Below are 25,601 nucleotides of genomic sequence, written 5' to 3'. Positions count from 1 at the left end.
TCAAAAGGTGATTTTAAAATTTATTAAGAAAAGAAAATGTATACAAATAGCCAAGACATTTTTGAAAAAAAAAATACAGTGTTATATTGGTACAGGGGTACATAAGAAGACCAATGTATCTAAATAGATACATCCCCAAATGGTTCAGATATTTGGGAAAATGTTATATATTTTAAAGAAGATATCTGAGGACATAATTAACTATTGAATAAATTGTGTTGGACAATTGGTTCTTCACTCTGCAAAGAATAGTAAGACCTCTGCCTCATATATACATAAAGAACCAATGTTTAATAAGCATTAAAATCACAACCAGAAAGTATTCAAAGACACTTGTAGGATAGGGTTGTTAGTTACTGTGGAGTAGGGGCCCTCTTGGGCAAAATCTAAAAACTTTAGGGCATATACTATAACAAGACTATCATAATAAGAGGCAACAAAGTGGGAGGTAATATTTCCTACATGTCACAAATAATGAACATGTAAAATATATAAAGAACTTGTATGAAATCCTCATCTTGTAGTAAGAAATCAGTATATAATATGTAATGACTAAATCAGAAAATAGCAATATAAACATATTCAGACATGAAAATAAGTCTACCAAAAAACATGATTTTAAGAGTTGATGTTGTTGCCTCTTACTTCTAGAGAGAAGGATTTGGCAGTGAGGAGGAAAAAGCCTCACTAGTAATTAGGGAAATACAATATACAATTTGTCAACATCAGACTGACAAAATGTTAAACACTAAAAATATTAATTAAAAAATATCAGAGAATGGAAAAAGCACTGGGAAATAGCCATCTAAATATATGTATATATACCAGGATGACCAATTAAGCATTATCAACATTTAAAACATATATTCATTTTTAGAATTTATTATGACCTAGAAAATATTCTGATATCTATACTGTTTATGTGACTAATGGTGCAAACTATTAAAATAGTCTAAATGTCTCTTAATAGAATATTAAATAAATGAATGCTGATATATTCATACTGTGGAATGCTGTGTTGATATGGAAAGTTCTTTAAGACACGTTTTTTTAAAAGAAAAGTTGCAGACCAGTAAGGTATAAAACCACTGGAACATTGCCTTTATATTTGTACTTATATATTCAAATGCCTAAGAAGAAAAAGCCTGAAAGAATATAGACAAATCTGGGAGGAGACTAGAGATTGGAATTGGGGAAAATGGTCAAAGATATTCTTATTTTCTTTGTGTTATTCAAATTTTTATGAAAGAATATAATGTAGCAATTGTTTAATTACAAATTAAAAGGACTGCAAAATAAATGAATATTGGCATCAGAAAACCATAGGTTTGAGTTGTGGCTCTAGTATTTATTAGCATATAATCTTGAATAAATCACTTTACTTCTTGTATATCAGTTTTTTCATCAATAATCTTTTGTCACAGAAGTCTTTTTTTATTTTAATACATTCAGTTTTATCATTCTTTTCATGTGATTCTTGCTTTTCGTTTCTTATTCAGTAAATATTTCCCTTCAGAGAGAAAATACAATTTTATTTTTTCTATTGGTTTTAAGATCTTGCATTTCACAGTTAGATTTTCATCTTCATGTAATTTATATTATGATGGTTTGATATAGTAGAGTTTTATTTGCACATGTAAATAATTCATTTATTGTATAGTCAATCTATTTTCCATTGATTTATATATCTCACTCATATATCAAGTTCCCATATTTGGGTGGGTCTTCTGGGCTTTCCCTTTTGCTGAATTATTTATCTACTATTGTACTAATGACATACTTTATTAACTATAATAACTTACAAAATGTCTTGATATCTGGTAAGCTGGTCTCTTTTCTTTTTCTAAATTATCTTGGCTATTTCTTACTCATTATTCTAGTATATGAATTTTGGAATCAGCTTATCAACCTCAGTGTGAGTCTCAACTGGGATTTTGTTTGAAATTTGAATGTATAACTTAGAGAAAATTTACATGTTTAAGATATGGGTGTTCCGTTTATAAATATGATGTGTTTACTTTGGCTTTCATTTGTTTTGCTATATAACTATAAGTTTTTTTTGTAGAAGTCTTTTATATCTTCTGCTAGCTTAATTAGATAGTAAGTACCTTATAGAGTTTACTGCTCTTGTGACTTGTGACTTAATCTTCTTAAAATAAGTTTCATAATTGATTATCTTTAGATTATGAAATATTGTTGATTTTTTAATATTTTGTATTCAGCTGCATCATTGAATGTTTTGTTTTTAATAGCTGTCCTTAGATTCTCTGGAATATTCTATGTATAAAAACAGCAAATATAGACAAATTTTCTTCCTTTCCAGTATTTATGGGTATACATATCTTTTTTGTTTTGTTGACTAGGACCCCAGTGCAGTGTTGAGTAAAAATGGTTTTAGTGGGAACTGTCTTTTGTTTCCAGCTTCAAAAGAAATGCCTCCACGATTTCAGCATTAAGTAAAATGGTTGTTGCAGATCTTTGATTGGTTTTATGAAGTTAAAAACATTCCACCTATTTCCAATATTCTAAGAGTTTAAAATTATGAATGGTGTCAAATTTTATTGAATGCTTTCTACACGTATCAAGATTATTATTTCTTAATTTGTTAATTTGTTGAATTATGTTAATAGATTTTCTGACTTTAAACATATTTGTATTTCTGGGATAAATTCAACTTGGAAGGGGAAAGCTTCCCTTGGAAGCTGATTGGTGAAGTTCAAGAAGGAACAAATTGCTAAAGTTAAGATTCCTACAAAATCAAGATAATATGGTTGGGCGCTGTGGCTCACACCTGTAATCCCAGCACTTTGGGAGGCTGAGGTGGGTGGATCACCTGAGGTCAGGAGTTCAAGACCATCCTGACCAACATGGTGAAACCCTGTCTCTACCAAAAACACACAAAAAATTAGCCGGGCATGGTGACATGCACCTGTAGTCCTAGGTACTCGAGAAGCTGAGGCAGGAGATTGCTTGAACCCAGGAGGCAGAGGTTGTAGTGAGCCGAGATTGTGCCACTGCATTCCAGCCAGAGCAACAGAGCAAGACTCCATCTAAAAAAAAAAAAAATCAAGATAATATCATAGAATCAGAAAATAGGCCATCTTTCCCCCAATATATCATTTATAAAGAAACTGTACATTGGTCTATCGAATACAAAAGGGTACTCTTGAGCTGAGAGATGCCTGTATTGATTTGATACAGTATTGAGTGAATCTGCTTGAATTCTCTCAGCTTCTCTTGTCTCCCAAACAAAGGCTGCTTGCTTCACTTCAGGTTTGGCAGAATTAATTGACTTCATGCAGTATTGCTTCCTGAAGTTGATGAGCTATTCCCAGGTCTCTGGCTACTTTCATTAATTCTGGATTCAGAAGATGTGCTACAACATAAGGCATTCAATCTGGCTTCCCTAACACATGCCAAAGAGGTCAAATGATACAATTCTGAAGAGAGAGGATGTTAACCTCCATGGAGAAAATCTTGACCAATGTTAGACAAGAGACAAGTAATACATTCTTCCTCTCTTCCTCCTTATTATTTGGCTAATTTGAGTCATAGTTTTCTCACATAAACTTTTGGAGATTTCTTGCAAGACCATGCTAGTACACCTGTTAAATGACCGATGATGTCTCTTCCACTTCTCCCCATGAAATAGTGATTAGTGTGATAATGAATCATCTTTCTTTTATTATTACAACCCTGAGATTGCACTCCTCCCTTAATACTAGGACTAAACCCTGCCTCAGGCTTTTTTGTACACAATCCTTGTTAAGATAACAGTTACTACAATTATTCTAGATAAGGGACTGGAAACTACAGCCATGAACCCAATCTGGCGCTGCCTGTTTTCTCAAAATGTTTTATTGAACACAGCCATGCTCATTCATTAACATATGTCTGTGGCTGCTTTCTTGCTATAAGAGTAAAGCTGAGCAGTTGGGCCTGCAAAGCCTAAAATGTTCACTATCAGGCCTTTACATAAAAAGTTTGCTGACTCCTGTTCTAGTTTGTAAACCCTCAGTATTGGACTTTTGAAGTTAGGTTGTCTCCTGTCTAAAATCAGCAAACCTGTTGAAGGTGCCAGGTGAAGTGAATTAAACTCTTCCATGCAGTGACATCACAGTTACTTTAAAAATGTTCTTCTGTGAGTAGGGACTAATCTTTCTCTGCTAGAAAGATAAGACAAAGGGAGATCAAGGAGTCATGGTGTTTAATTGATATGGGGTAATGATAATTACATAATGATGATGAAATAAAATAACTTCCTTGGAGGGCACTTGTATTAGTTTCCCATTGTCAAAAGAAATCATAAATTCAGTAGCTTAAAAACAAAACAATTCATTATCTTTCAGTTCTGTAGGCCAGAAGTTCAACACAGGTCTCACTGGACAAAAATAAAAGTATCAGCAGGGTTGCATTCATTTTTAGTAATTCTAGAAGATAATCTGATTTCTTGCCTTTTTCAGAGGCTGCATACATTCCTTGGCTTGTAGCCCCTTTGTCTATCTTCAAATCCAACAACATAGTATCTCTCTGACTCTTCTTCCACAGTTGTGTCTCTTTCTCACCACAACCGGGAAACGTTCTTCACTTTTATAAAGTCTTTTTTGTTGTTGTTGTTATGTAAGGAACATATTGACAGATTTCAAGGATGAGAGTGTGGGTGTCTTTGGGAGTCCTTTATTCTTCCTGCATCATCTCAGAACACTTAATTACTCACCAAATCCCAGAAGTCCTCTAAGGTAGATTTAAAGGAACTCTTACCTTATGTAGCTCTAGGGAAGGCTGTGCTAAAAATAGGCCCAGGAACTGCTTATAAGGAGACCAAATACATAACTTTGATAGGTCGCATTTGTTAAAGTCAGAGCCCTGATAAGGAAAGAGTATGACCTTTGTATATTAGTTTCCTATGGCTGCAATAACATATTACCACAAAGTGGGTGACTTAAAATAAATAAGCTTATTTTTTCCTAGTTCCAACAAGCAGAAGTCTAAAACTAAGGTATCAGTCAGGCCATGCTCCCTCTGAAGACTCTAGGGGAGAACTCTTCCTTGCCTTTTCCAGCTTAGGTGGCTCCTGATGTTCCTTGACTTGTGGCAGTAAAACACCAATCTCTGCCTTCATTTTCCATTTTCACATGGTCTTCTCTATGTCTTCTCCTCTTTTTATAACAACAGCAGTCATTGGATTTAGGGTGGGCCTAGGATGGGATTTAGGGCCTACCCTAAATCCAGAATGATTTCTTCTTGAAATCCTTAACTAATTATATCTGTGAAGATTTTATTTCCAAATAAAGTCACATTCTGAGGTTCTGGGTGCACTTGAATTTTTGAGGGCACTATTCAACCATTAACCTGGAATGGAGAAATTTGTGTAGATAAGCCTGAGAATATTGCAAACCCCAGCAACCCCCAGTTTCCTCAAACCCTTCTGGTCAGCAGAAGTATCTCTTTCACCATTTCTGGAGGAGAGCAGTTTCCCTTTTCTGGGTGACTCTGTAATGACTTCACCTAAAATAATTTCCTTGTATGATGATGTTTTTCCCCACAAGACCACCTCCAATATCATTACATCCAGGCAAACAACCAGAATCAGATCTCAGATCTCAGCACAGCCTAACACAGAAGCATAAATCTTCCTCCAGGAATAAATAAACTATACTTGAAAGAATTAGAATACCTACCAAAGGAATTGAGGATATGACTAATATGGTCATTCACCAATGAAATGTGTTTAGAGTGGTTTTTAAGGACTTGAACTTGGGGGCTGCATAGAGGAGAGTTTATTTTTATGGGGGCACTTACTTATGATTTTGGATTTAGTGCTTTGGCAGGGACACTTGGATATGGTCCTAGTAGTAATTTGCTGGGATGGCCCCTTGAAGCCTAGACTAAAAAAAAAGGCATATAGTAAATAAAGTAGAAATGTCAGAGTCTTTTGGTATAGTATTAAAGAAGGTATCAGGGGGATGATAATGTTAAAATGAATGTGTTATGTTTGTTCTGGCAACTCACCTTTTGACTGTGTTCCCTTGGAGGCTTCTGAGGAGACTGTCTTCACTTAACCAAATAAGAAATGCCCTAGAAAGGCAAATATTAACATATTTGAGAAGCTTGGTAGTAGTTGTCCTTTTTAAGGCCCTTGTTGACAGCAGGAGTTGATGGAAGAGAGCCAGGTTCCATAATATTCATGGATTGTAGAGGCCAGGTTGCAAAATTTAACCATCTGGCAATATGGGCTTAATTACCATAATAAGCAGCAAGGCTGGAGTGGCAATGCAGGAGTCTATCTATGGTAATGGCTAATATATCATGACGTTTCTACGAGCAAAATAAGGTGGGAAGTTGACTGGGATGTTGTTTGCCTTGCGTGATCAGAAAAAAATTAAGAGCAGTTTAATTTTTGACAATCACCATCAAAATGGAAAATCACAGTATCTCATCAGGTTTTCAAATATAAGTCAGTTTGCAGATTCAGAATCTATTGATTAAAAAAGGAGCTAGTTGTCCCTGAAAAAGAATCCTGAAATGCTATAATAAGTACATATAGTAATTATAGAAGCATCTGTGATCATTTGCAGGAATAACTGTTTAGTTTTCAGGACTGTTAGATATAGGGTCAGAGCAGACATTAATACTGGGAAATTAAAAAAACAATTATGGTCCTCCAGTTGGAGGCAAGACATATGGAATTAAATAACTAGTTGATAGATGGAGTTCTAGCCCAAGTCTAATCTCACAGTAGATTTAGTGGGTATGCAGACATACCCAGTTATTTTATCCAAATGTATAATTTGGATAGATATTCTTAGTAGCTGGAATAATACCCATATTGGTTTGCTTACACTGTAGAGGCACATAGTAGGAAAGGAAAATGGAATCTCCTGAAACTGTCTTCCTCTGCCAATATTGTAATCAGAAGCAATACAGCATCTCTGAAGGAATTGCAGAGATTAGCACAATTAGACTTGAATGATGTAATGGTAGTGGTCACCAATACATTATTGTTGAGTTCCATTGTGTAGGTTTTGCAAAAAAACAAAATCGATTGAGGTTGGTAATAGTACATAACTATAAAAATAACCAGGTGAAAGTCCCAATCACAGCTGCTTAGCTGTTGATATTTTTATAGGTGTAGATCAACACAACCTATGGTACCTAATATGTAGTTTTAGTGAAATCTTTTTTTCACGTGGATGTGGGATGGACCCCGTATTCATCAACAGAGGAAAATGAAAGAAAGGATCGCAGTATAAATTCAGAATCTTTCTCCAGGACTATTTTATTTTTCCTGCTCTCGGTCTTAATATAATCCTCAGGAATCTTGATTGTCTGGACATTCTTTAGAAAGTATACCAGGCCGGGCGCGGTGGCTCAAGCCTGTAATCCCAGCACTTTGGGAGGCCGAGACGGGCGGATCACGAGGTCAGGAGATCGAGACTATCCTGGCTAATACGGTGAAACCCCATCTCTACTAAAAAATACAAAAAACTAGCCGGGCGACGAGGCGGGCGCCTGTAGTCCCAGCTACTCGGGAGGCTGAGACAGGAGAATGGCGTGAACCCGGGAGGCGGAGCTTGCAGTGAGCTGAGATCCGGCCACTGCACTCCAGCCTGGGCGGCAGAGCAAGACTCCGTCTCAAAAAAAAAAAAAAAAAAGTATACCAGTTCACTTTTTTCCCTATGTAATGCTAACTGGATCTGGTGAGCAGACCTGGCGAGTACCTTTATAACTCATAAGATTCATGTTTCAGTGGGTGGGAAAAAAATAGCACAAAGATCCAGGGGCCTGTACCAGATATGAAGATTTTGAGTCGTAATGTCTGGGGCATACAGAGCATCTCCTCTAAATTAAAGCATAAGCAATTTTACTTCTCCTAAGAAAGTGTCACATCACTTGATGGGGCTTTTGGATTTGAATAATAGTTTATAATGTCCTTGAAATTACTGAACCAACTAATTTTTATATCACCCAAAAGTCTGCCAGTTTTGAGTGAAACCCTAGAGAAAAAGCTGGTAGTGTTTGTCTCCTAAGTCAAAGATGCTTTGCAAGCTACTCTACCACTTGGGATGCATGATTTTATAGATCTGATAGAGCTTAATGCATCTGGTGGATAAAATGTTCTATTGGAAAGCCCTCTAGAGAAGTCATAGCAGTTACTATCCATTTTCAGAGCAACTCCTGACATGCTCCTGGGCCCTTGTAGAGACTGAAGCATGGAACACCGAATGACTATGTAACCTGTGCTGTCCCTCATGAGTTACATCTTATATTCACTGAGTCATAAAATTGGGTGGGAGACATGGTATATTTAGGATATTAGCCTTGAGCTTTCAAAAGTTATTAGTGAATTAGATGTACATGGACCCCAGAATTCCATCTGTTGCAAAAATGCCTCCCTCTCAACCTACTTATATAATCTCATGGGATTGGCAGGAAACACCTAAAACCAATTGACAGAGGAGGAAAGAAGTTATGCCTGCTTCATAGACAAGTCAGAGGATTGGTTGGCATTAGCTGGTTACAGACTGTTGCTCAATTACATCTCTACTAAGGGCTAACCCTGAATGACACTGGTAAAGAATATCATCATTATGGGTAGAGTCAATAGCGGTATACTGTACTATGAATTTCATATGAATAATGACACAATACCTTAAAATTCAGAAAAATTTTCTTCCACTTGAAAATGTTAAAACTCTTCATTAAACAACTATTAGATCAAGTAGAAAATACAAATCAAAATAGGTGAACATATAAACATCAAAAATTGTGATATATATATATCAGAATCTATGGAATATAATGAAAATAATTATCAAATCAGTTTGTAGCCTTTAAATCATATATCAGTAGAATTATAAATTAAAATACATAAATCTAATATGAAACACGGAAAGCTAGAAAAAAGATCAAGAAAACAAAGCAAAAGGAAGCATAACAGACATAAAGAGATGAGAGCAGAACTTCATTTAGTTCTGATTTTAAGCTATGTTATAAATTAATCAACATGCTAGTTCTTTGAATAGAACATAAACAAAATATGCAAACCAACATTCAACCTAATCAAGAAAAATAGGGAGAAAACAAAGTTACACAGAATAATACACGAAACAAGAGGAAATCATACTGAAACTAAGGACATTTTTAAACTTTCGAGTTAAATTAAGCAAGTGGATATAAAAGCCTAGGTAAAATGGGTAATTCCAAAGGGAAATTGTTAACAGTGATATGGAGACAGAGATTTAAGAAAATGAGAAAGTTATTAAATTAGTACTCCTACCCAAAAGTACAAGACACAGATGACTTTATAATGAAGTTTTACTAATTTTTCAAATATTAGATGATACCAATGCTATATAGACTGTTCTTAAAAAGGGATTGCCAAACTATGGCCAGTGGGACAAATATGGCCTGCCTGTTATTATTTTAAATAAAGCTTTATTGGAGATTGTGTAGTCTGCAGAGCCTAAAATATTTACTATTTGGCCTAGTACAGAAAAAGTGTACCAACCCCTGTTCTGAGTATAGTTTCAAAAAATAAAAAAATTCAAATTGTTTTTATGGAACAATTATAAGAGTGATAACTAAACCTAATAAAAGTTGCATAAAAGGAAAACTAGATTTATTGGATATATTAATATCACTAGAAAAGGAGTGACATCCGCAAAGTAGCAGAATAGGAAGGGCTTTCATTCTCACAAACACACAGATTCAGCTACAATTCACACATAAATTCCCTTTGTGAGAAATGACAAAGTAATTGAAAAGTTTCTGAACCCCAGGAGAACATGAAACCAGATTCATTAACACCAGTGAGGAGATTCAGGACACCTTCTTAGCAGAAACCTCGCTCCTGGTGCAGTGCCATATGATCAAGGAGAGATTTCCTGGGTTGCAGCTTCACCCAAGAGAGTTAAGAACTTTGTTCATATGTTCAGTACCTCAATTTTTCCAAAGGGGCTCCCCAGATAATTGACTTGTCTTGCCAGTCTTGAGCACTGATAACTCTGAAATAGCCTAGCTGCCTAGACAAGAACGGAGGCAGCAAATTGCGCTGATAAGCACTTTTGACCCTCCCTGCCCTGCTGCTCAGCACAGAGGACAGATGAAAAATACCCACTCTCAGCTTACCCCTTAGGTTGAAAAAAGTGGATCTGTGCATCCAGTGCCCCAACTTCTTTGGAGGTGCCAAAAAAACTAGCACAAATCTTACCAGTCCTGAAGCTCTGATAGGTTTGGAACATCTAGCTGCCTGGGGAGAACCAAAGTGGTGGCTTGAGCTGGTAGATGCCATAGCTACCCCATTGGAGTCAGCACAGAGTGAGAAGATAAAGACCACAGATACCTGTATCTCCATGGGAAAGGAAAGAGTAGATAGAAGTCCTCAGAATCTGTGTCTAGGCCAATTGGTGGGGAACTTCTCTATGAGGACATTTCAGGAAAACTGAGAGAGATGCCTGCTTTGTCTAATGTGCAGAAAGCAACATAGAGAGTCAAGGAAAATGAAGAATCAGGCAAAAAATGTTTAAACAAAGAATAAGATAATGGAAACCAACCATAATGAAATAGGTTTATATGACTTACCTGATAGAGAATTAAAATAACTCTCATAAAGAGACTCTCTGAGATCAAGAATGCAATTCATGAACAAAACTAGAATTTTCAGCAAAGAGAAAATATTTAAAAATACTAAACAGAAGGCATGGAGCTGAAGAACACAATAATAGAACTGAAAAAAAAATCACAAGAGGGGTCAACAGCAGACTATATAAAGTAGAATAAAGGATCAGTGAACCCAAAGACAGGTAACTAGAAATAATTCAGTCAGCAAAAGGAAAAAAGAATGAAGAACAGGGAAGAAGACTTATGGGACTTATGGGGTACAATTAAAGTGGGCCACTATGTGTATTATAGAAGATCCATAATGAGAAGCAGCATATCAAGGACCAGAAGGCTTATTTACACAGATGATGAGAGCTAGGCATGGTTGCTTATGCCTGTATGCCCTGCACTTTGAGAGGCTGATGTGAGAGGATTGCTTGAGTCCAAGAGTTTGAGACCAGCCTGGACAACATGGCAAGACCCTGATTTTATGAAAAAGAAAAAAGATTTAATGATTGAAACCCTCCCAAATCTGAAGTAGATATCCAAACCCAGGAAGCCCAAAGGACACCAAATAAAATGCACCCAAAGAAATCTACATTCAGATATGTTATTATCAGATTGTCAGAAGTCAAGGACAAAGAAAGGATTTTAAAAGCAGCAAGAAAAAGTGGATTGTCACATGCAAGGGAATCTTTATAAGATTATCCACAGAGTTTTTAGCAGAAATATTGCAGGACAGAAAGGAGTGGTATAATATATTCACAGGCTAAAAGAAAAAAAAATACTGTCCATCAAGAATAGTATACTTAGCAAAACTGTCCTTCAAAAATGTAAGAAAGATAAAACCTTTCCCAGACAATCAAAAGCTGAGGAAGTTTACCACCACTAGATCTGACTCACAAGAAATGCTAAAGAGTTCTTCAAAAACAAAAGGGAAGCAAGATGGCTGTTGTATTAGTCCATTCTCACACTGCTAGAAAGACACTATCTGAGACTGGATAATTTATAAACAAAAGAGGTTTAGTTGACTCACAGTTCCACATGGCTGGGGAAGCGTTAGGAAACTTACAATCATGGCACAAGGCAAAGAGGAAGCAAGGCGTGTCTTATATGGCAACAGGTGAGAAAGCGAGCAAAGGGGAAATGACACACTTTAAAACCATCAGATCTCACGAGAACTCCCACATTATCAAGAGAACAGCAAGGAATTACTGACCCCATGATCCAGTCGCCTCCCACCAGTTGCCACCCTTGACACATGGTGATTACAATTTGAGATGAGATTTGGGTGGGGACACAGAGCCAAACTATATCAGCTTTCTTAGTCCATTTTCTGTTGATTGTAATAGAATGCTTGAAACTGAGAAATTCATAAAGAAAAGGAATTTATTTATTACATTTATGAATGCTGGGAAGTCTGAGGTCTAGGAAAGGCATTGATGAGAACTTTCTTGCTGATAGGACTCTGTGGTGTCCTGAGGGGCTGCAGGGCATCACAAGGTGAGGGAGCAGAGTGTGCTAATATTCTAGCTCAGGTCTTTCTTCTCTTACACAGCCACTAGTTCCCCTCCCATGATGCTTCATTAATTCATTAACCCATTAATTCATTCATTAGGGCAGATCTTTCATGATTGAGTTACCTCTTACAGGCCCCACTTGTCAATACTGCTGCATTGGAGATTAAATTTCAATATGAGTTCTTTTTTTTTTTTTTTTTTGAGACAGAGTCTCGCTCTGTTGCCCAGGCTGGAGTGCAGTGGCGTAATCTTGGCTCACTGCAAGCTCTGCCTCCCGGATTCACGCCATTCTCCTGCCTCAGCCTCCTGAGTAGCTGGAACTATAGGCACCTGCCACCACACCCAGCTATTTTTTTTTGTATTTTTAGTAGAGATGGGGTTTCACCATGTTAGGCAGGATGATCTCGATCTCCTGACCTCGTGATCCACCCGCCTCTCAGTATGAGTTCTTGAGGAGACATTCAAACCATAGCAATGGTGAAGTAAGACTCTTCAGTGAGAGTCACCCTATACAACTCACCATAATGTAGAATCAGTGGGAGTGCTAAGCTTGTTTTCCTGCAACTATACAGTCCCATCTGGGGGTGATGGCTTATCAGGAATTAGATTAGTGACAGATCATCAGGAATTAGATTCTCGTAAGGAGCATGCAACCTAGATCCCTTGCATGTGTACTTTACAATAGGGTTCGCACTCCTATGGAAATCTAATACTGCAGCTGATCTGACAGGAGGTGGAGCTCTGGTGGTAATGCGAGTGACAGAGATCAGCTGTAAATACAGATGACTCTTCATTTGCTCATCTGCTATTCACCTCCTGCTGTGTGGTCTGGTTCCTAACAGGCCACAGACTGGTACTGTGGCCAGGGTTTGGGGAGCCCTGCTCTAGACCACCCTAGTGTCATGAAAATCCACAACAGCATCCAATGGGCTCAAGTTCCAGTCTGCATTACCACTGGTTAACTACAGTGGCCTCAAGCTCCCAGTAATCCTCAGTGGTAGGCAGGCTATAGCTACTGAAGGCCTTAGCATGTCCAGGTGCCAGACAGAAACCCATGGCTGTGGTGGAATGAACTTGGATTCTGGCCTGCATCACCACTGGCCAACTACAGTGCCCTTAGGCCCTGAATAAACCTCAGTGGCAGGCAGGTTATAGCTGCTGCAGGCCTTAGGCATGGCCTGGTGCCATGCTCATCTTAGTAGCAGTGGACTTTGGGTATAAGTTCAGCAGCCGAAGAATAACTCATGCCTCCCTTTTTCCAGCACCAGGCAGCACAGCACACAGAGAGAAATCATTCACTTGGTGAAGGAAAGGAAGTATAAGCATAGAGTTTTGCTGTAGAACCCAGTATAGTGCCCAGCACAGTAAAACTCAACATCTGGCAGATCCCTCCACACCACAGCTCCTGACACTGGACTGGTATGCACAGGCGGAGCCTCTAGACCTGCCCTGGTATCAATTAGGAACCCATGGACCCCAGCAAAGCAGACTCAGGACCCAACCCACATCACTTCTTGCCTACTGCAGCAGCCTTGAGACCTGAATAAACCTTAGTTGCAGTGCTTAATATCACTAATCATTAGGGAGATCCAAATCAAAACTATGATAAGATACCATCTCACACCAGTGAGAATGGCTATTACTACAATTTGTATAAAACAACAGATGCCAGCAGGGTTGGAGAGAATAAGGAACACTGGTACACTGCTGGTGGGAATGTAAATTAGTTAAGCCATTGTGGAAGGCAATCTAGAGGTTTTCCAAAGAACTGAAAGCAGAGCTACCATTTGATCCAGCAGTCTCATTGCTGGATATATAGCCAAAAAATATAAATTATTCTACCATAAAGACACATGCATGTGTATGTTCATTGCAGTACTATTCACAATAGCAAAGACACGGAATCAGCCTAACTGCCCATCAGTGGTGGACTGGATGAAGAAAATGTGCTACATATACACCATGGAATACTACACAGCTATTTTAAAAAATGGGGTCATGGCCTTTGCAGCACATGGAGGAAGCTAGAGGCCATTATCCTAACCGAATTAACACAGGAGCAGAAAACCAAATACTCCATGTGCTCCTTATAAGTGGGAGCTAAACATTGTGTACACACAGACACAAAGAAGGGGACAGTAGACACTGGTACCTGTTTTAGGGTGGAAGGTGGGAGGAGGGTGAGGATTGAAAAACTACCTATCAAGTATTATGCTAATTACCTGGGTGACAAAACTATTTGTACACCAAACCCCTATAACATGCAATTTCCCCATGTACATACCAAACCTGCACACATACCCTTTAAACCTAAAATAAAAGTTGAAAAGAATAAAAAAGTGTTGGTTTTTTGAAAATATAAACAAAATTGGCAAACTTTTAGCTAGACTAAGAAAAAAGAATGAAGACCAAATAAATAAAATCAGAGATGAAAAAAGTTACATCTGATACCACAGAAATGCAAAGGATTGGCAGACTGTTGTGAACAATTTTATGCTAACAGATTGGAAAGCCTAGAAGAAATAGATAAATACCTGGATACCAAAATGAGGTAAGGACACAATAAAAAAGAAAACTACAGGCAAATATTCCTGATGAACTTAGATGCAAAATGTTTAACAAAATACTCAACCGAATTCAACAGCACATTAAAAAGATCATTCATTATGACCAAGTGAGATTTATTGCAGGAATACAAAGATGGTTCAACATATTCGAATCAATAAACATAATACATCATATTAACAGAATGAAGGACAGAAACCATATGGTCATTTTAATACATGGAGAAAAGGCATATGACAAAAATCAACATCCCTTTATGATTAAAATTTTCAGTAAATTAGATAGAAGGATTGTACCTCAACACAATAAGGGCCACAATTGACAGACCTACAACTAACATCATACTGAATGGAAAAAAGTTAAAAACTTTTTTTCTGACATCCAAAACAAGGTAAGGATGTCCACTCTTGCCAGTCCTATACAACATAGTACTGGAAGTCCTAACCAGAGCAACTAGGCAAGTGAAAGAAATATAAGGCATCCAAATTTGATAGGAAGAAGTTAATGTCCCTTTTTGCTGAAGACATGATTTTATACATAGAAATCCCTAAATACTCCACTAAAAGACTTTTAGAATTTATAAATGAGTTAGGTTGCAGGTTATAAAACCAACATTCAAAAGTTAGTAGTATATGTATATGCTAATAGTAAATTATCTGTGAAAGAAATAAACAATTCTATTTACCATATCCATTAAAAAAACTGGAAATAAATTTAACTAAGGAGCTGAAAGGTGTCTACAATGGAAATTATAAAACATTGATAAGAGAAGTTGAAGAAGACACATAAATGGAAGCTATCCCATATTCATGGATTAGGAGGATTAATATAGTATATTTACCACTCAATGTGATCTATAGAGTCAATACACTTTCTATCAAAATACCAATACCATTCTTCACAGAAATAGAAAAAACATCACAAAGTTTGTAAAGAACCATAAGAGACTCTAAGTAACCAAAGCAGTCTTGACCAAAAAGAACATAGCTGGAGGCATCACATTACCTGACTTCAAAGTACACCACAATGCTATAGTAACCAAAACAGCATGGTGCTGGCATAAAAACAGACACATAAGCTGATGGAACATATTAGAGAGCCCAACATAAAAATCCACACATTTACAGCCAATTGATTTTTGAATGTGCCAAAAACATGCAATAAAGAAAGGAAAGTATCCTTAATAAATAATATTGGGAAAACTGTATATGCATATGTGAAAGAATGACATGAGACACTCATTTCTCACTATATTAAAAAATTGAAATAGATTAAATAATTAAGTGTAATTCCTCAAACTTCTACGAACCTACTCGAAGAAAACACAGGGGAAATGCTTCGTGACATGGGTATGGGCAAGGAGTTTCTGGAATAAGAACTCAAGAGCACAGGCAACAAAATTGAAGTAGACAAATAGGATTATATCAAACACAAAATGTTTGCATAGCAAAGGAAACAACAGAGTGGAAAGACAATCTACAAGTGAAATGTTAGTTATAGAAAAATAAATGTGTTCTTACTCATACTGGAGGGCTAAACAAAAATTGAGCTTGTAGAATTAAAGTAGCATTGTGGTTATTAGAAATTAGGAACAGTAGAAGGCAAGGGGAAGAAAGGGAGAAGTTGGTTAATGAATACAAAATTACAGCTATATGGAAGGAATGAGTTTTAGCACTCTGTAGGTTGAATATGATTAAAAATTATTTAGTGTATATTTATAAAAGTTCAAAGAGAAGATTTTGAATGTTCATAACACAAATAAATGATGAATATTCAAGGTGATGGATATGCTAATTATTGTGATTTGGTCATTACACATTGTTTAAATGTAAAACAACTCTCTCATAAACATGTACAATTTTTATATGTCAACTAAAAAGAAAAACCATGACACATGTCGAATTTTAAAAATCCCTATGAGAGGGGTACTATTTCACATGAAACAATTATGGCAGAATATGAATTAACTTACCCAAGATCATGTTGCTGGTAATTATCAGAATTAATGTTCAAACCTAGACTGTATCGCAGAGTCAATGCTCTTAACAATCACACTATAAGAACAGATATAATAAATATTTACTTACCTGGAGGATATAAATTCTATTTTTATTCTGAGTTCTGAATCAAAATGGTAATTCAAAGGCAATGAGAACATTAACCTCATCACCATCAATTAGGCTCAAAAGAAAATGGTACATATTCTATTGCAGCCAGTCAGGATTAATTCTCAAACTTATGAAACCTGAAGAGGGAGGACAATGCAAAGGAAACTGTACTTAGTAGCAGAACAGTTATTACTACAAGCAGACTTCAAAGTATTTTAAACAAACCATCACTTATGCTGAAAGTGACAATAAAAGACTTGGGAAAAAAAGACCACCTACAGAATGAGAGAAAATACTTGTCAACCATACATTCAAGAATATAAGGGACTCACAACTCACCATAAAACACCATAAAACCAAACAACCCAATTGAAAAATGGACAAAATATTTAAATAGACATTTTTCAAAAGAAGACATATTATAAATGGCCAATGAGTATATGGTGAAATGCTCAACATCACTCATCATCAGGGAAATGCAAATCAAAACCACAGTGAGCTATCACCTCACCCCATTTAGAACTGCCATTATCAAAAAGACAGAAGATAATAAGTACTGGTGAAGATATGAAGAGAAGGTAATGAAAATTGGTACAACCATTTTAGAAAATAGTATGGAGATTGCTCAAATTAAAAATAGAACTACCATATGATCCAGCAATACCACTACTGAGTATATAACTAAATGAATTGAGGTCAATATATCCAAGAGCTATCTGCATTCCCATGTTCATCACAACATTATTCACAATGACCAAGATATGGAATCAATGTAATTATCCATCATTGGATAAATAGATAAAGAAAATATGATATATATTCACAATGGAATACTATTCAGCCATATAAAATAATAAAATCTTCTCATTTGAGACAACATGGATGAATCTGGAGGACACTATGTTAAGGGAAATAAGCCAGAAACAGAAAGACAAATTCCATATCATCTCACTCATATGTGAAATTTTTAAAAATCGATTACAATGAAGTAGAGAGAGGAAAGGTACTTACCGGCAGCTGAGGTGGTTAATGAGGAGGAATGGATGATGAAATGTTGGTCAAAGGATAACATAATTACAGTTATGTAGCAGGAATAAATTTTAAGAGATCTAATGTATTACAAGGTGATTATAATTAATTATATATTATACTGTTGAAAAATGTAGAGAGTAGATGTTATGTGATCTTATCACAAAATGATAACTATATGAGGTAATGTTTTTGTTAACTATAACAAGTTTAACCATTCCACAATGTATATATATTTCAAAATACTGTGTTATATGTGATAAAAACATACAATGTTATCTGTCAATATAAAAGAAATAAATTTTTTAAAGACTGAAAAAATACTGAAATTGAAAGAAAAGGATGTTAAACAGTAATGCAATAGCAGAAGGAAGTGTGAAACTTAGGCCAGGCATGGTAGCTCACGCCTGTAATCCCAGCACTTTGGGAGGCCAAGCCGGGCAGATCACTTGAGGTTGGGAGTTCAAGACTAGCCGGACCAACATGGAGAAACCTCATCTCTACTAAAAATACAAAATTAGCTGGGCATGGTGGCCCATGCCTATAATCCCAGCTACTTGGGAGGCTGAGGCAGGAGAATTGCTTCAGCCCTGGAGGCAGAGGTTGCAGTGAACTGAGATCGTGCCGTTGCACACCAGCTTGGGCAACAAGAGTGAAACTCTGTCTCAAAAAAAAAAAGTGTAAAACTTATTGATAAGGGTAAATATACAAACAAATTCAGAATACTGTAGCATAATGATGATGGGTACATCACTTAATTCTATTAGGATGGTGCAAAAGTAATTGCAGTAAAGTAATTCAAAGGACACAACTATTAAAAATAACTATAACTGAAAATTATGTTAGAAGATACACAATATAAGTAGATGAAAATTGTGACAACAATACTATAAAGTATGTGTCAGGGGAAGATAAGTTTAAGTGTAGAGTTTTGGTATACTATTGAACTTAAGGTATTATCAGCTTAAAATAGAGCATTAGATTTTATGTAAGTCCTAAGGTAACCACATACACAAAGAATGCCTGAGAAGTTACACAAAATAAAAAGAAATCAAAGCATATCAATAAAAAAACATAAAGGAAGACAGCAAGAGAGGAAAAGACAGACAAAAGAATTATAAGGCAAACAGAAAAAACAGAAAACAACTAATGAAATGGCAAATCATTCCCTGTCAATAATTATTTTAAATTTTAATGAATTGATCTCCTCAGTCAAAAGACACAAAGTGGGGGGCGGAGCAAGATGGCCGAATAGGAGCAGCTCCAGTCTCCAACTCCCAGCGCGAGCGACACAGAAGACCGGTGATTTCTGCGTTTTCAACTGAGGTACTGGGGTCATCTCGCTAGGGAGTGCCGGACAATCGGTGCTGGTCAGCTGCTGCAGCCTGACCAGCGTGAGCTGAAGCAGGGCGAGGCATCGCCTCACCTGGAAGCGCAAGGGGGAAAGGAATCCCTTTTTCCTAGCCAGGGGAACTGAGACACACAACACCTGGAAAATCGGGTAACTCCACCCCAATACTGCGCTTTAAGGAAACAGGCACACCAGGAGAATATATCCCACACCTGGCCGGGAGGGTCCCACGCCCACGGAGCCTCCCTCACTGCTAACACAGCCGTCTGCGGCGATCTATCCGCAAGGCAGCAGCGAGGCTGGGGGAGGGGCGCCCGCCATTGCTGAGGCTTAAGTAGGTAAACAAAGCCGCTGGGAAGCTCGAACTGGGTGGAGCTCACAGCAGCTCAAGGAAGCCTGCCTGTCTCTGTAGACTCTACCGCTGCGGACAGCGCACAGCTGCAGCCCATTAGGGGAAAGAGCGGGGGCGGTGCAGACGCAAACGACTCTGTCTGACAGCTTTGGGGAGAGCCGTGGATCTCCTAACGCGGAGGTTGAGATCCGAGAACGGACAGACTGCCTGCTCAGGTGGGTCCCTGACCCCTGAGTAGCCTAGCTGGGAGACATCCCCCACTAGGGGCAGTCTGACACCCCACACCTCACAGGGTGGCGTCACCCCTGAGAGGAAACTTCCAAAGAAAGAATCAGACAGGTACACTCGCTGTTCAGCAATATTCTATCTTCGGCAACCTCTGCTGCTGATACCCAGGCAAACAGGGTCTGGAGTGGACCTCAAGCAATCTCCAACTGACCAACAGACAGTCCTTCTGACTGTCAGACGGAAAACTATCAAACAGGAAGGACACCTATACCAAAACCCCATCCGTACGTCACCATCATCAAAGTCCAGAGACAGATAAAACCACAAAGATGGGGAAGAAGCAGGGCAGAAAAGCTGGAAATTCAAAAAATAAGAGCGCATCTCCCCTGCAAAGGAGCGCAGCCCATCGCCAGCAACGGATCAAAGCTGGTCAGAGAATGACTTTGACGAGATGAGAGAAGAAGGCTTCACTCCATCAAACCTCTCAGAGCTAAAGGAGGAATTACGTACCCAGCGCAAAGAAACTAAAAATCTTGAAAAAAAAGTGGAAGAATTGACAGCTAGATTAATTAATGCAGAGAAGATCATAAACGAAATGACAGAGATGAAAACCATGACGTGAGAAATACGTGACAAATGCACAAGTTTCAGTAACCGACTCGATCAACTGGAAGAAAGAGTATCAGCGATTGAGGATCAAATGAATGAAATGAAGCGAGAAGAGAAAACCAAAAGAAAAAAGAAGAAAAAGAAATGAACAAAGCCTGCAAGAAGTATGGGATTATGTAAAAAGACCAAATCTACGTCTGATTGGGGTGCCTGAAAGTGAGGGGGAAAATGGAACCAAGTTGGAAAACACTCTTCAGGATATCATCCAGGAGAACTTCCCCAACCTAGTAGGGCAGGCCAACATTCAAATTCAGGAAATACAGAGAACGCCACAAAGATACTCCTCCAGAAGAGCAACTCCAAGACACATAATTGCCAGATTCACCAAAGTTGAAATGAAGGAAAAAATCTTAAGGGCAGCCAGAGAGAAAGGTCGGGTTACCCACAAAGGGAAACCCATCAGAATAACAGCAGATCTCTCGGCAGAAACTCTACAAGCCAGAAGAGAGTGGGGGCCAATATTCAACGTTCTTAAAGAAAAGAATTTTCAACCCAGAATTTCATATCCAGCCAAACTAAGCTTCATCAGTGAAGGAGAAATAAAATCCTTTACAGATAAGCAAATGCTTAGAGATTTTGTCACCACCAGGCCTGCCTTACAAGAGACCCTGAAGGAAGCCCTAAACATGGAAAGGAACAAGCGGTACCAGCCATTGCAAAAACATGCCAAAATGTAAAGACCATCGAGGCTAGGAAGAAACTGCATCAACTAACGAGCAAAATAACCAGTTAATATCATAATGACAGGATCAAGTTCACACATAACAATATTAACCTTAAATGTCAATGGACTAAATGCTCCAATTAAAAGACACAGACTGGCAAACTGGATCAAGAGTCAAGACCCATCAGTCTGCTGTATTCAGGAGACCCATCTCACATGCAGAGACATACATAGGCTCAAAATAAAGGGATGGAGGAAGATCTACCAAGCAAATGGAGAACAAAAAAAAGCAGGGGTTGCAATCCTAGTCTCTGATAAAACAGACTTTAAACCATCAAAGATCAAAAGAGACAAAGAAGGCCATTACATCATGGTAAAGGGATCAATTCAACAGGAAGAGCTAACTCTCCTAAATATATATGCACCCAATACAGGAGCACCCAGATTCATAAAGCAAGTCCTTAGAGACCTACAAAGAGACTTAGACTCCCATACAATAATAATGGGAGACTTCAACACTCCACTGTCAACATTAGACAGATCAACGAGACAGAAAGTTAACAAGGATATCCAGGAATTGAACTCATCTCTGCACCAAGCGGACCTAATAGACATCTATAGAACTCTCCACCCCAAATCAACAGAATATACATTCTTCTCAGCACCACATCGCACTTATTCCAAAATTGACCACATAATTGGAAGTAAAGCACTCCTCAGCAAATGTACAAGAACAGAAATTATAACAAACTGTCTCTCAGACCACAGTGCAATCAAACTAGAACTCAGGACTAAGAAACTCAATCCAAACCGCTCAACTACATGGAAACTGAACAACCTGCTCCTGAATGACTACTGGGTACATAACAAAATGAAAGCAGAAATAAAGATGTTCTTTGAAACCAATGAGAACAAAGATACAACATACCAGAATCTCTGGGACACATTTAAAGCAGTGTGTAGAGGGAAATTTATAGCACTAAATGCCCACAAGAGAAAGCAGGAGAGATCTAAAATTGACACTCTAACATCACAATTAAAAGAACTAGAGAGGCAAGAGCAAACACATTCAAAAGCTAGCAGAAGGCAAGAAATAACTAAGATCAGAGCAGAACTGAAGGAGATAGAGACACAAAAAACCCTCCAAAAAATCAATGAATCCAGGAGTTGGTTTTTTGAAAAGATCAACAAAATTGACAGACCGCTAGCTAGACTAATAAAGAAGAAAAGAGAGAGGAATCAAATAGACGCAATAAAAAATGATAAAGGGGATATCACCACCGACCCCACAGAAATACAAACAACCATCAGAGAATACTATAAATGCCTCTACGCAAATCAACTAGAAAATCTAGAAGAAATGGATAATTTCCTGGACACTTACACTCTCCCAAGACTAAACCAGGAAGAAGTTGAATCCCTGAATAGACCAATAGCAGGCTCTGAAATTGAGGCAACAATTAATAGCCTACCCACCAAAAAAAGTCCAGGACCAGATGGATTCACAGCTGAATTCTACCAGAGGTACAAGGTGGAGCTGGTACCATTCCTTCTGAAACTATTTCAATCAATAGAAAAAGAGGGAATCCTCCCTAACTCTTTTTATGAGGCCAACATCATCCTGATACCAAAGCCTGGCAGAGACACAACAAAAAGAGAGAATTTTAGACCAATATCCCTGATGAACATCGATGCAAAAATCCTCAATAAAATACTGGCAAACCGGATTCAGCAGCACATCAAAAAGCTTATCCACCATGATCAAGTGGGCTTCATCCCTGGGATGCAAGGCTGGTTCAACATTCGCAAATCAATAAACGTAATCCAGCATATAAACAGAACCAAAGACAAGAACCACATGATTATCTCAATAGATGCAGAAAAGGCTTTTGACAAAATTCAACAGCCCTTTATGCTAAAAACGCTCAATAAATTGGTATTGATGGAACGTACCTCAAAATAATAAGAGCTATTTATGACAAACCCACAGCTAATATCATACTGAATGGGCAAAAACTGGAAAAATTCCCTTTGAAAACTGGCACAAGACAGGGATGCCCTCTCTCACCACTCCTATTCAACATAGTGTTGGAAGTTCTGGCTAGGGCAATCAGGCAAGAGAAAGAAATCAAGGGTATCCAGTTAGGAAAAGAAGAAGTCAAATTGTCCCTGTTTGCAGATGACATGATTGTATATTTAGAAAACCCCATTGTCTCAGCCCAAAATCTGCTTAAGCTGATAAGCAACTTCAGCAAAGTCTCAGGATACAAAATTAATGTGCAAAAATCACAAGCATTCTTATACACCAGTAACAGACAAGCAGAGAGCCAAATCAGGAATCAACTTCCATTCACAATTGCTTCAAAGAGAATCAAATACCTAGGAATCCAGCTTACAAGGGATGTAAAGGACCTCTTCAAGGAGAACTACAAACCACTGCTCAGTGAAATCAAAGAGGACACAAACAAATGGAAGAACATACCATGCTCATGGATAGGAAGAATCAATATCGTGAAAATGGCCATACTGCCCAAGGTGATTTATAGATTCAATGCCATCCCTATCAAGCTACCAATGACTTTCTTCACAGAATTGGAAAAAACGGCTTTAAAGTTCATATGGAACCAAAAAAGAGCCCGCATTGCCAAGACAATCCTAAGTCAAAAGGACAAAGCTGGAGGCGTCACGCTACCTGACTTCAAACTATACTACAAGGCTACAGTAACCAAAACAGCATGGTACTGGTACCACAACAGAGATATAGACCAATGGAACAGAACAGAGTCCTCAGAAATAATACCACACATCTACAGCCATCTGATCTTTGACAAACCTGAGACAAACAAGAAATGGGGAAAGGATTCCCTATTTAATAAATGGTGCTGGGAAAATTGGCTAGCCATAAGTAGAAAGCTGAAACTGGATCCTTTCCTTACCCCTTATACGAAAATTAATTCAAGATGGATTAGAGACTTAAATGTTAGACCTAATACCATAAAAACCTAGAAGAAAATCTAGGTAGTACCATTCAGGACATAGGCATGGGCAAGGACTTCATGTCTAAAACACCAAAAGCAACGGCAGCAAAAGCAAAAATTGACACATGGGATCTAATTAAACTAAAGAGCTTTTGCACAGCCAAAGAAACTACCATCAGAGTGAACAGGCAACCTACAGAATGGGAAAAAATTTTTGCAACCTACTCATCTGACAAAGGGCTAATATCCAGAATCTACCAAGAACTCAAACAAATATACAAGAAAAAAACAAACAACCCCATCAAAAAGTGGGGAAAGGATATGAACAGACATTTCTCAAAAGAAGACATCCATACAGCCAACAGACACATGAAAAAGTGCTCATCATCACTGGCCATCAGAGAAATGCAAATCAAAACCACAATGAGATACCATCTCACACCAGTTAGAATGGCAATCATTAAGAAGTCAGGAAACAACAGGTGTTGGAGAGGATGTGGAGAAATAGGAACACTTTTACACTGTTGGTGGGATTGTAAACTAGTTCAACCATTATGGAAAACAGTATGGCGATTCCTCAAGGATCTAGAACTAGATGTACCATATGACCCAGCCATCCCACTACTGGGTATATACCCAAAGGATTATAAATTACTCTACTACAAAGACACATGCACACGTATGTTTATTGCGGCACTATTCACAATAGCAAAGACTTGGAATCAACCCAAATGTCCATCTGTGACAGACTGGATTAAGAAAATGTGGCACATATACACCACGGAATACTATGCAGCCATCAAAAAGGATGAGTTTGCGTCCTTTGTAGGGACATGGATGCAGCTGGAAACCATCATTCTTAGCAAACTATCACAAGAAGAGAAAACCAAACACCGCATGTTCTCACTCATAGGTGGGAACTGAACAATGAGATCACTTGGACTCGGGAAGGGGAACATCACACACTGGGGCCTATCATGGGGAGGGGGGAGGAGGGAGGGATTGCATTGGGGAGTTATACATGATATAAACGTCATGCACATGTACCTAGAACTTAAAGTATAATTATAAAAATAAAAAAAAAAAAAAAAATACAAAAAAAAAAAAAAAAATTGGGCAGAACTAAAATGAAAAATATTCAAATCTACAATTGCAGTTGGAGATTTTAACAAACCTCTTCCAGTCACTGAGAAAACAAGCAAACAAAGAAATAATTAGGATAAAGAAAACTAAAACCATATGATTAACAACTTAACCAAGTTGACACATGTAATACATTATGTATATAGTACTGGCAGACCACACATTATTTTCAAGTGCTCATAGAGTGTTTACCAAAGTTGTATATTTGCTGAACCAAAAAACATGCTAATACATTTCAGAGGATTAAAATAATACACAATACATTCTCTAACCACAAGGGAATCTAGCAAGATTATCAATAAGAAAAAGATAAACGAAAAATCCCCCAATTGTTTAGTCATTAAGTACTACACTTCTGAATAGCTTCTATGTCATAAGTCAGTATAAAAATT

General features: G+C 37.7%; 1 protein-coding gene across 4 annotated transcripts in view; it reads left to right on the top strand.

The window, feature by feature from the left end:
* STXBP5L (syntaxin binding protein 5 like) overlaps positions 1-25,601 on the top strand; it is a 475,147-nt gene that overhangs the window by 207,105 nt on the left and 242,441 nt on the right. The gene's annotated exons all lie outside the window — the stretch shown is intronic.

This window comes from Trachypithecus francoisi, unplaced genomic scaffold (genome assembly GCF_009764315.1).
Source record: "Trachypithecus francoisi isolate TF-2019V2 unplaced genomic scaffold, Tfra_2.0 Lachesis_group0, whole genome shotgun sequence".
In the NCBI taxonomy this organism is placed as follows: Eukaryota; Metazoa; Chordata; class Mammalia; order Primates; family Cercopithecidae; genus Trachypithecus; species Trachypithecus francoisi.
Note: the sequence above shows the minus strand (reverse complement) of the source record. Positions and strands in the feature narration are given on the sequence as shown.